General features: G+C 33.7%; 2 long non-coding RNA genes and 1 pseudogene across 2 annotated transcripts in view; 1 reads left to right on the top strand and 2 right to left on the bottom strand.

Moving 5' to 3' along the window:
- LOC131016237 (uncharacterized) overlaps window positions 1–12,864 on the top strand; it is a 44,799-nt gene that overhangs the window by 28,606 nt on the left and 3,329 nt on the right. The window lies entirely within an intron of this gene.
- LOC131016233 (metalloendoproteinase 3-MMP-like) lies at window positions 1,446–2,552 on the bottom strand (annotated as a pseudogene).
- LOC131016244 (uncharacterized) lies at window positions 3,687–6,484 on the bottom strand. The gene is made up of 3 exons (XR_009098892.1): window positions 6,219–6,484; window positions 4,508–4,571; window positions 3,687–3,904 (listed from the first exon to the last, which is right to left on the bottom strand). It is a non-coding gene; the product is annotated as an uncharacterized LOC131016244 (long non-coding RNA).

Here is a 12,864-nt window from a genome sequence, read left to right on the forward strand (position 1 = left end):
GTGAAGAATGGAGATAATAAAAGAATGGTGAAGAATGGAGATAATAACCAAAATAAGGACATTGCGTTGTCAAATTAAATGATTAATATGAATTTGGCGTCGCGTGCCGAACAGGGGTTCGCTGAGCCTGAGTTACACTTCAATTTTCAACTTAGCTTTGTAAAATTGGGCATCGCTGGAATGCAGTTTAGGACCGAGCTTTGCCCTAAATTGAAGAAATCGGACTTGAGAAGACGAGTTGTCCGTAGCTCTGGTCGCGGCTCGTACGAGATGAAGCGGGGACAGACGACAGTGTGCCCGGTTCTGTGCTTTCTCGGAGGCGTGAACGGGGACGCTTTGTCCAGATTCAGACAGATCGATATTTGAGAGAATGGAGATTTTCCTTGATTTGGATCGATATTTTTGTTCTGACCACCAGATACTTTCGATTGGGATCTTGGTATACCCAATTTCTCACCGGAGATGGTGGAAAGTTGCCAGCCATTCCCCACAGAGACTGGAAAACTAAAAAAGATTCACCGGAGTTTGTGCTAGCATCGAAATTGTGATTTAGGATTAGGGATCAGATAATGTTTTCGAATTGGGGCCTTTTTCCTGGATTGAGGATTTCAGATTTTGAAACTACCATAAACTGATTCAGCCAAAAAAAAGACATTTGGGGTATGATCGGGAATTGTTGTAGTATTCTTCGCCAAGTGCATGAAATTGACGAACTCGCCGGAAAACTTTGCCAGAAAAGGGTTTCTTTCACGACAACGGAGACGAATCGAAATTAAATAATGTCCGATCTTGTCTCAGAATTGAGTAGAAAGGAGATATATGATCGTTTTCTCCTTCTGTGATGGGTAAATCTCCATGAAAAGGGATCACAAACTAATTATTTCATGTAGTCTGTGCGTGAACCTGTTAAGATTGTTTGGAGAATAAATCTTTCTCTTAATAGATCTCTTCTTGTTTCTCAATCTTTTGAGAACGCAATATTTTTCAAACTTTTGTAAAATATAATTTTTAAGTAGGGTTAATTGCTTAGAGATTACTCATTTTTTATTATCAAGTTTTGGTTTTGCATGCAAACTTTAATATTTAGAGTGATAATCATTGAACTATTCATTTGATCTGATTTTGTTGTCCATCGCGATTTTAGCTAAATTTACTATACTTACGCTACACTACTAGTGTAATAACTGACGAGACATAATCGTTCTTGTGTGGTAATCGATTTGCAGCATTGTTATCGTTTCTTTATCGACTAGCCATGTTAGCAATAAATTTGCTCAGAATCTTAGTTAACAATCAATTGAATCAATGCCTTTTTAATTATCACACACTAAACTTTGAAGTTGGTATTCAAAATTAAATGAAACTTCAATAATTTATAGGCAATTAAGCCTTAATTAAAGTAATACTCACACACATGTTCAATAAATTACTACAAAATCCCAAAGTAGGAAAAGAAAGAAACGAGTTTATTCATATTTCTTATAATGGGCTACACATCTATATAGACCATACAAAGACAACGACAACAACGATGAAAACATAAAATTAAAGACTATTGCAAATATAGGAAATTAAAAGAGAATTAAATATGCTAATTTTGGTAATTGTACAAATATGCAATCCCCTGAATATCATCTTCCTGCAAATTGGTCTTAACCTGTCCTGAGTGAATTGTAGGGTACATGATTGCTTCCTCAATCGCACTATGCCCCAACCCAAGAAGGTGCCCGATTTCGTGCACAGCAACGCTTTCCAAATGGATAGCATCCGCACTTGGAATGGCGGCGGCGGACCAATTTTCGTCTGCGTCGAAATGGAGTCTGCCGTTAGTTGGTGCAAATGAATGAGCTAGGATTCCGTGGGGCCCATCGAAAGGTTCTCCATCGCCGTGGTACCCCTGCTTGAACTCTATAACTATGTCGGCTTCCTCGTTGTTTCCGACACGTGAGAAGGAGAAATGTGTGCCGCTTTCCCATCGTTGGAAGGCACGCACCACGGGGCCTTCCGCAAAGTCCGACGAATACAGGTAAGTGAGATGGTTTTTAGCCGGCGGCTATCGATGCTCGCCTGGAAAGAAACTGAAGTGAGACACCGTGTGGATGGAAGCCGGGCGGGGGAGGTGGTTTTTGTTGCGGGGTTGCATGTAGTTAGTGCCGTTGACGATGTCCGCCACTCCACAACGAGGGGCTCTCATTTTCGATATCGTGTCGTCATCTATGACTCCTGAGGGTTTGATGTGGAAGTTTTTCTGATAAGTTTTGATGGCCGATTCGAGGGCATCGTCGAAATCACCATTAGTGGCTTCATTTTTATTGAGGTAACCGAATCTCTCAAGATAGGCCTTGAGGTCGTGGACCTCTTTTGTGTTGTTTCCCTTTTGACAACCTTTTAATTTCGTAATGAAATCAAACGGTGGGGATTTTTTGTCACTCGGGGTGTTCCTATTGGCATTGATGCCAATTAGTAGGAAAATGAGGAAGACAAATAGGATAAGGTAAAAACGCTTAATAGCCATTATGAGTAAGAATATAGTATAATTTGTGATGTATGGTTGTTGGATGCATGCTAAAGCTATTTATAGACATGTGAATGGAATTTGAATGTGTATGAAATTCTCTATTAATTTTGTTAATTTCCAAGAGAATTGACGACATGATTTTTCTGTATTGAATTGAAAGCCATTGACTTGGCATTGTATACAAATAAGATACAACAAGCAACTATAATCTACATTTCGTCTAACTAAATAACAGGAAATCTTGAACGAATTACGTGAACGAAATATTTGTTTCATTCCCTTAACATTTTTCTTATTTCTTAATGTGTTCTATTTCAAATGACATTATTCTCATTTTATTTTCATTTAATACTGCTTCCGTCTATGAAAGTTACATATATATATATAGAGAGAATGGTTCAACAAAGAAGCTAAATATTGTGGAGAATAGAGAATTCGCAAAATAAAAACGAACAGATCTATAATTTTAATGAACATATGAATGTACCGCATGAACAACAATTTGACCCGAGTTCGAATCCTGCTGGTGGCGAGTTTTTCTATATTTTTACTAAATACGTCTGTTAATTAATGTTGATCTGTTCGTAAAATATATAGATTTGTTCATGATGAATGAAATGATAATTCTCTGTTGAACTCAACCAAACACACACACACACACACACACACACACACACACATATATATATATATATATATATATATATATATATATATATATGGGGTGGGCTACAGTGTGAACACATCTTAAAATAAGAAATAAGAGTAATTTTCAATGTATGCATTTAATGTAGAACACATATGAATTCGCTGTATAAAGGTATGAATTGTGAAAAATAAATTTTTGCTACCTTTGAGATTCGAACTCAGGACCATAAATTCATCCAACAGGGTTACAAATCAATCGTAGATCTTGATGATCTAAGGGCTGAAAATTATTTATATTTTATATTTTAAGAAGTGTTTTTATTTTAGCCATCTCCTATATATATATACACTTGTCACAGCCCACTATCCCAATGACGGGTTAACCGGGGTTATGACTTGGGGTGAACAATAAGAAACAGAAATTTAAGGGATTTGCTAAGTAACCAACATTAACAACAACAAACTAGTGATATATATATATATATATATATATATATATATATATATATAATCGCTTGGGTAATTTACAAACGAGCCTACCATAACGACTAGACTTCAAATGAAAGTTAATCAAGATGAAGTAGTAATAAGTTCAAGTAGAAATGATAAATAAGTCAGAGTATTTGCAGCGGAAAAACGTGTGAGTTATGCATATGGAGATGCATACTCAAGGTTTCATTACATAACCATAAAAAGGAAAATCCGCTCAACACCGATCCATTCCATCGCCTGCTCAACCTGCACATTTAGAAATACATGCAGGGCTGAGTATAAAAATACTCAGTGGGCACGTATGCCTAGGTATAAAAATACATGCTTCAAAACTGTAAATTGTCATGCCATCATAAACAGTACAGCAAGGGAGTTTTTCGCTAAAAAGGCCCAAGCTTACTAAATTCATTTGTGATTCTTAAAGTTCGTCTGCAGACTAAGTTCTCTTGTAATCTATCATATCTGGAACTTTGTGCCGGAGAGGTGGCCACCTCTCCCGGTCACTTGACCGGCCAACCCGCTAGATGACTCTCGGTCACTGGTGTACACTAGCCCTGGCAGGATAGCTATCAACTGCTCAGGACCCGAATTCGATTGCATAATAACTGGCAAAGCCACATCAGATAGATATCATACCAAACATTGAAACATTTATGGCAAGACAACAGTTGAAATAATTTTCAGTTCAAGGATTTTGCAATGAAATAACTGTTCAAACATAACATTAAACTCGTTTGATAGATATATAAAACTGAAATTAACAGTTAAATCATCTCATGCATTCATTCGTATAAGAGGCCTACGACACGCAGGGGATCTCTATATACGTATAGTAAAAGTAATGCCCACCTTATTCGTTCCCACAACGGGCGTAGAGTTACTTCCCTCTTTAGCTATCACTTCCCGCCTGAACCTTTATTGACGAAGAATCGATAAGTTTCGAGAAGAAGTCGTGAAAGATGGAGGTTGATCTCTAAACTAAACTATCTCCTTTAATGATTTTAGGGTTCTAGCATCCATATTAATCTTGTCTCGTCTCGTTCAAAACCTTAAACTCAAAACATTTATCACATAACTAACATTTAGGTTCGAAACTATTTATTCGAATATCAACATGCGCATCAACCATAACTCATTCTACTCACGCCATCAAGTCAGATATTCCGTCATTTAATAACAAATCATATAATATTACATAAACAAATTATGTCATCATAGGATCATGCTTTCTCATATTTAAAACAATGTAATCTTTTTCAAATAAACCTTATTAATAAGCCTTTTGAAAAGAATTCATTAAATAAGAGTTTAACTCAAAAATATTTTATTTTAAAGTCCACTTATAAAAAAAATACTTGAAATAAATGAACTCCATTTAAATAATTAATTTAAAGGTTCATATGTAATTAAATTAATCAATTAATCAAGCTCAATTTAAATTAGATAAATAAGAGCTCAAATGATTTAAATAAATACAAGCCCAAATTAATTAGATAAATAAGGTCCATTATATATATTTTTTTTAATCAAGGCCCAAACATTTAAAAATTAACAAATGCCCAAAACTTTTAAATGAAATAAGCCCATTATAAATAAATAGAACATGGCCCTATAAAAACAAGCCCAAATACTTATTAAAAACGGCCCAAAACCCGGCCCAACCTCAAACACCCTAACCCAAACCCTTATTCTTTTCTTCCCCCTTCTTCTACCTAAGCTGCGCCCCTCCCCCTTCATTCTCGTCTCTCTCTCTTCTCCCAAAACACACAGACAGCCGCTGGTCTCACTCTCTCTCTCCGGCAGACGACGGCGACAAAGACGCCGCGACGCCTCACCTTGACAACGGCGAAAAGTATCACCGCCGCCTCCCTTTACTTTCCGGCAAGACCTTCGCCCCTCAGCCTTTGTTCTCTCTCTGTTATCCAGCAACCGCGGCGGAGCCACGGCCGCCACCCTCTCCGGTCTCCAGCAAGCAAAACAGACGGCCACCACCGCCATCCGCCGACTCCTTGACAGACGAATAGTAGCAGCCCTCTGCAACCCCCACGATGCACGCCCTCATCTCTCATGCTCTCACACGCGCACGGACATGGCGTAAGCCGCGCCGCCGCCGGAAACAGGACAGCAAACGCCCCACCGCGGTGCGCCGCCGCCTGCTCCTTCTTTCTCTCTACGCGCCGAACAGACAGCAGTGATGAACCGCCGCCGACCGCCGTGTCCCTCCCTCTCTAGGCCGAACAGTAGCAGCTCCCGCCACCACCGTCGCTCCCTTCCATCTCCGACTTCACACTCACGATAGAGACAACGGTACCGGCCCTCAATCCACACAACAAAATAGTTCAAGACTCAACCTTTTCTTTTCTTTCTTCATAAACATGCTTTACATATATGTATATACAAGAACAGGTTGTATGCATATGTATTTTGTAATGAAATTGTCATTTGTTCAAAAGTCTTTCAATCCATATGTGAATATAACATAAGAGCAAAATTGTTGCCTGCTATCCATTAGAGATTTGAATACTGGAAAAAAATGCTTTACTGAATTTGGGGTGCTAACCGTGAATAGAGATAAAATGGGCAGAGTGACTTGTAGATGAAACATTGAGAGCTTTCCGTTGAGGTTGTGGAGCATGAAAAAGGATCTCGCATATTGCTTTCTTTGAAATCTGAAAGATGGACTATGGAAGGAAATCAAAGTTCACAGCTTACCTTGTTCGGTGGTGTTTTGCTTGGTATAAAAGAGAGAGCTTTGAGTTGTGGGAAATGTCAAACTAATATGGCGCATTTGATTTGGTAGAAAAGTTAGGATCTGCATTTGATTTGGTAGAAAAGTTGGGATTGACAGCCTGACTTTTGTGGCTGGAATTGGGCTGTAGTAGGTAAGTAGGGTGGCTGATGGATATCATAGGGGTATGGGTAGTTGAGGTTTGTTGATTTGACAAATAAAATTCCTCAGGATAAAACTATCGAAACTGTAAAAATTCTTCAGGGTTGGCTAATTAAAAACTCGTGAAAATACTTGAATGCTAAATTAAATAACCACATAGGCTCACTTTACAATTAATAAAAATTCATATCTAACACTCTAATGTTAAATCCTCATAAAAAAAATTAATGGACTCAAAATATATATTTTGAGTGCATCGTCCATTGAAAATAAAAATAAAAATAAATCATCACATATATAAATCATCAAATTCATATAAGTTCGTATTTTATTAATGGATGTTGAACCCTAATTACCAATAATTAAGCCTTTAATCAGTGATTAAAAGCTGGGATATGACAACACTACAAGAAAATGCGGCTCTAACGACCGAAATTTCGGTCGTTAAAACCCAAAAATCGGTTGTTAATATTTTTAACGACCGATTTAACGACCGTTTTTTCGGTCGTTGTTTGCATCGTCGCCCGAGTTTTAACGACCGTTTTTTCGGTTGTTAAATTTAACGACCGATTTTTTATTTTTAACGACCGAAATTTCGGTCGTTAAAAAGAGAAAAAAAAATATAAATAAAAAAATTATTTTTTTTATTTTTTTTAAATAACGACCGAAATTTTATTTTTAACGACCGAAAATTCGGTCGTTAAAAATTAATAAAAAAAATAATTTTTTTTTCGAAAAAAGTATATATATATATATATATATATATTTATATCTTTGTATCCCACAAGTATTTTTAGTGTATTTCTAATGTATTTTGACCTTAATTGCATACCATTTGACAAACTTCCCAGTAGGTCACCCATCTTACTTGTGCTCTAAGTCAAGCACGCTTAACCTTGAAGTTCCTTTCGAGTAGTCACCAATAGAGAACACTCGTATTATTGATATATATAGTACCTATTAATTCATTTAAACTCTAATTCAATATAAAATATCATTAATCATTCATAACCTTATAATATGTCGAGATAATAACTAAGGTTTGTGGTGTCGGCGAAACATTGACGATAAATATACGATCGAATTTAAAATAATAAAAAAAATAATATTATCGTAATTAAAAAAAGAAAAGAAAATATGAGTATGAAAAATAACAATCAAATATACAACAAAATCAAATAATCAATATTAATAAAATTAATATTTGAAAAATAATTTTATTATTTTAAAATAATAAAATTATTAATATTTTGAAAATAATGAATCTAATAATTTAGAAAATCTAATAAGTCTAATAATTTATTATAATAAATCTAATAATTTATTATTATTTGCAAATAATATCACATCTATATAATATATAAAGAGTGGATTTTGAAAATAGCCACTTTTATATAGTAAAAATAAATTTTACCCACTAATATAAAAACTTTAAAAAATACCCACATTTACCATTTTACCCTTACATATAAAATTTTACAAATACCCACTGTTCACTGGTTGTGAATTCAACTCGAATTCACAACTAAATTCAAGTATTGGTTGTGAATAGCAAGTGTTGGTTGTGAATTCACAACCAACACTATTTCGAGTTGTGAATTCACAACCGATAAAACTTGAATTCACAACCAATATTATTTCAAATTGTGAATTCACAACCAATGAAACTTGAATTCACAACCAACACTATTTCAATTGTGAATTCACAACCAACGCTGATAATTCAGTTGTGAATTCATAAACCTGGTTGTGAATTCAAGAACATTTGAACAAAATTGCGCGATTTTCATCAATTTCTTCGTTGCTCATATGTTTTTTCGATTACGTTCAATTGAATTAAGGAGAAATTTATCCAATCTGCAGAAATTCATTCTTGCTGTGAAGAAATGCCCTGCGACCAATTGATCGATTTCGGCTTCATCAGAAGGGGAAAAAAAAGAGCTTCACTCAACGCTAACACATTTTAACATTTTCGATCAGTTTCTAACTGAACCTTAACAAAAGCAGAGCGAAATCAATATCATCATTGAATTGAAATTAGGTTTTAATTCGAAAATTCAATCGGTTATGGATACTGATTATCTGAGGGAGATGGAGGGGAAGGAAGCGCACGACCCTACCGCAGCAAGGCGGCGGCGCGTGTGGCGGCTAGGCCGCTGATCGTAGGCGCAGGGCCGTCGGGGCTGGTCGCGGCGGCGTGCCTGAAGGAAATCGGCGAAGTTGAATCAACAATAGGAGCAACTATTATGCTGGAGATTGGCAACGAGGTTGAAGCGCAGCTAGTCGTGGAGGAGGATCAGATCGACGGTGGTCCGACGGAGAGATTAACGGACATGGAAGACCTTCATTGTTGACTATAGCGAGAGGAGAGAGAGAGAGAGAGAGAGAGAGAGAGAGAGAGAGAGAGAGAGAGCGTGTATCGATCTGGAGAGAGGATAGAGAGAAAAAAAGAGAAGAGAGATAAAGAGGGGAAAGAGAAGAGAAAGGCACTACAGAGAGAGAGAGCGAGAATTGCCTATATTTAAGGAGGGGCATTTTAGTCTTTTCGTGTAAAAAGTGGGTAAAATTTTATATTTTTATTCTAGTGGGTAAATTTTATTTTTGTTATATGAAAGTGGGTATTTTTATATATTGACACATATATAAAAGAGGAGTTTTTTCCCTCCAATTTTTCCCTTCATTTTCTCTCTCTCATCTTTCACTAATTTTTCACTATTTTTTTATCTATTTTTTTTCTTTAGTTTTTTTTTCTAAACATCATAAAATATAGTACATGAAAAAAATACTTAATATACTACATCTTAATTTTAAGTTCGTGAGAAGATTTTTAATTTGGTATAAAAAGTTATCAAAAATGAATTTAAAATGAAAAAATTATAAATAAAAAAATTAAAATTAAAAATATTTTATTTTTTCTCTTCCTTAACATTTTAAAATATTTTATTTATATTTGGGTATGAAAATATTAATTTATTTATTATGACGCTTATACTCTATAATAACAATAATAATGTGTACTGTCAATTTTCATTGTCAAACAATTTAAATTTATCTAATAACTATAATTATCATTATACTTAATACAAAGTTGAAAATCTACATTTCAAATTCAAGATTTTATTGAGTAATTGATGTGGATTATTTTATTTTAGTATTAAAACATATTTTTCATTTATTTATATTTATATTTAATTTTATATCTTTTTATTATTTAAACATGTCATTTAATTTCAATGTTCGTCGTGCATCGCACGAATGGAAATTCTAGTTTTTATTAATAATCAATATTATCTATTTTTATTGAATAATATTATGAAAATAACAATCATTTTCAAAATATTCTCTATAATTTGAAAAAAATAATTAAATATTTATATATATATTTATATATAATCAAAAAATAAAAATAAAAACGAAATTTAAAATTTTTAAAATTGAAAAAATAAAATTAACGACCGATTATTCGGTCGTTAATAAATAAAATAAAAAAATAAAAAATAAATAAAAATAATTTTAACGACCGAAAAATTCGGTCTTTAAAAAAAATAATTAAAAAAAATATTTTTTTTTTATTTAAAAAATATTAAAAAAAATAAAATAAAAATAAAAAAATTAAAAAAAAATTTTAAAATAATATTAATTCGGTCGTTAAAAAAATTAATTTTTTTAAAAAAAAAGTTATTTTTTTTAAAAAAAATAATTTTTTAATAAAAAAATTAAAAAAAATATATTAACGACAGAATTTTCGGTCGTTAAAATTTAAAAAATAATTAAAATATAAAAAAATAATTTTTACGACCGAAAATTCGGTCGTTAAAAAAATTAAATATTAAAATGTTAAAAAAATAATTAGCGACCGAATTTTCGGTCGTTAAAAAATAAAAATAAATAAAAAATAAAATCGGTCGTTAAACGGTCGTAAATCGGTCGTTAAGGCCGCAAAATTAACGACCGAAATTTTCGGTCGTTAATTATGGTCGTTAAACGCGTGTTTTCTTGTAGTGATATATATATATATATATATATATATATATATGTATATATATATAGGGAGAGGTTCAGGAAAGAACCATAAATAAAAAAAGAACGGAGAACCATTTTCAGCTATTCGATCATCAAGATCTACGGTGGATACATCATCTTGTTGGATGAATGCAGATCTAATAGTGCCATAAGTGCCAACGAAAATTCAAAATAAAACTAAGTAAAATGGTCATTTGGGCACTTATGGCACTAATAGTGCCATACGTGCAGCACAAATACAGAAACAACAACATCATTTAAACCCTAAATGGAACATCTAAACCCTAAATGGAACATCTAAACCCTAGGGGGAAGTGTGCACTTATGGCACTAATAGTGCCATAAGTGCCATACGTGCAGCACAGATCAGATCAGCACAGATCAGGATCAGATCAGATCTGATCTGCCGCCGCCGCCTCATCATCCGCCACCTGACCAATCCCTCCTCCACGCGTTTCAGAGGATCAGATCTCCTCCACCGCCGCCGCCTCATCCTCTACTCCGACGAATTCTGCCGCTGACTTCTGCCGCTGACTTCTGCTCGGCGCCGCTGCGATCAGATCAGCTCCGCCGCTGCGATCAAATCAGCTGCGATCAGATCTGCTTGGCACCGCCGCTGCGATCAGATCTGCTCCGGTGACTTCTGCTCGGCGCCGCTGCCGCGTAGCCGCTGGAGAAAGAGAGAGGGAGATGAGAAGGAGAGAAGAGATAGCGCAGCCGCTGGAGAGAGAGAGAGAGAGAGAGCTAGGGAGATGAGAAAGAGAGAGGAAAGAGAGAGAAGGGTAGAATAGTCATGACATACAAAAAATGGCTAAAATTTATGTTTTTTCAAATGGTGGACAAAATTTGATGTTGTATGTTGAATAGGGCCATTCGGCCCTATTGTTTCTATATATATATATATATATATATATATATATATATATATATATGTAGGAGATGACTAAAATAAAATACTTCTTAAAATATAAAATATGAATTATTTTCAGATTTTCAAAGTTTGTGGGCAAAGTGTATTTCAACCAAAGTTTGTGATTTTACATGCATTTACAATATTTTTAAATCTAAACTAAAAAATTATCAATATAAGTATAGGATCAAAGTTTTCATACTATAATTTAAGAATAATCCTTAGGATACGTTTTTTGTTGTTGTAAATTTATTATGAGATAAAAGAGGGATAAGAAAAATTAGAAAAATTTTATTAGACTATTTTTTTTCTTATATTCTTCAAGGAGGAAAATACGAAAAGAAATAATTATCGATTGAACCCCATAAATAATATTATCATGAAAATGAGAAAAAAAGTAAGTTGCTTATATATATATATATATAAATATTTCTTTTCAAGTTGCGGTGAGAAAAAAATTACTATTTATACATAATATGTCAAAAGATAGGGAAAATGACGAAGATAAATTTAGTACTCCCTCCATCCCACCTTTTTATATTCATATTTTTATTTTAGTCTGTTCAATATTTAAATATTTATTTTTATTTTTAATAAATGTAGATGAGATCCTTACTTCACTTTAATTACTTTAACACTCACATAAAATGTGAGATCCTTATTCCACTCACAACACATCCAATTATTTTAATTCGTATTATTCTTAAATGAATATATAATAAGAGATGGGACGGAGGTAGTATTATATATCGACTTGAGTGTGGAAAATGGAGCAAGTTATATCGGTGTTATGAAGAGAAGTCGTTGGACTACAGATAGGGATGTCAATCGGGCCACCCCACTCGGTTTCGGGCCAGTCCATTCGGTTTCGGGTCATTTTCGATTCGGGCTAGTCAGTTTTTTTATTTTTCGGCCTAAAATTTTTCAACCCTAACCCACTCGGTTTCGAGCTAGCCCGTTCGGGCCCGCAAGTTTTACGATTTTTTATATGTTTATTTTTTTATTATAGATAATCATATTCTTGTAATAAAAATATGTCGTATTTTTTGAATCAGGACATTTCGCTTTATTTTTAGATACAAAAATTAATGTTTTTTAACATAAGTTTACATAATATCTAACTTTAATTTCGTTTATGATAAAAATTATATATAGATTTAACATTAATGACTATCTTTATTTGACTTTTATATTATAGATGTTTGTTATTAGCCTTTGGAAAGAATCAAAACATATTCTACAAGCATCAAAATGTTATATATCGAATTAAAATATTTTTATTCTACAAGCCTTTTTGTATTCATATTTTTATTTTAGTATGTTCAATATTTAAATATTTATTTTTATTTTTAATAAATGTAGATGAGATTTTTACTTCACTTT

The sequence above is a fragment of the Salvia miltiorrhiza genome, chromosome 1 (genome assembly GCF_028751815.1).
Source record: "Salvia miltiorrhiza cultivar Shanhuang (shh) chromosome 1, IMPLAD_Smil_shh, whole genome shotgun sequence".
Classification (NCBI taxonomy): domain Eukaryota; kingdom Viridiplantae; phylum Streptophyta; class Magnoliopsida; order Lamiales; family Lamiaceae; genus Salvia; species Salvia miltiorrhiza.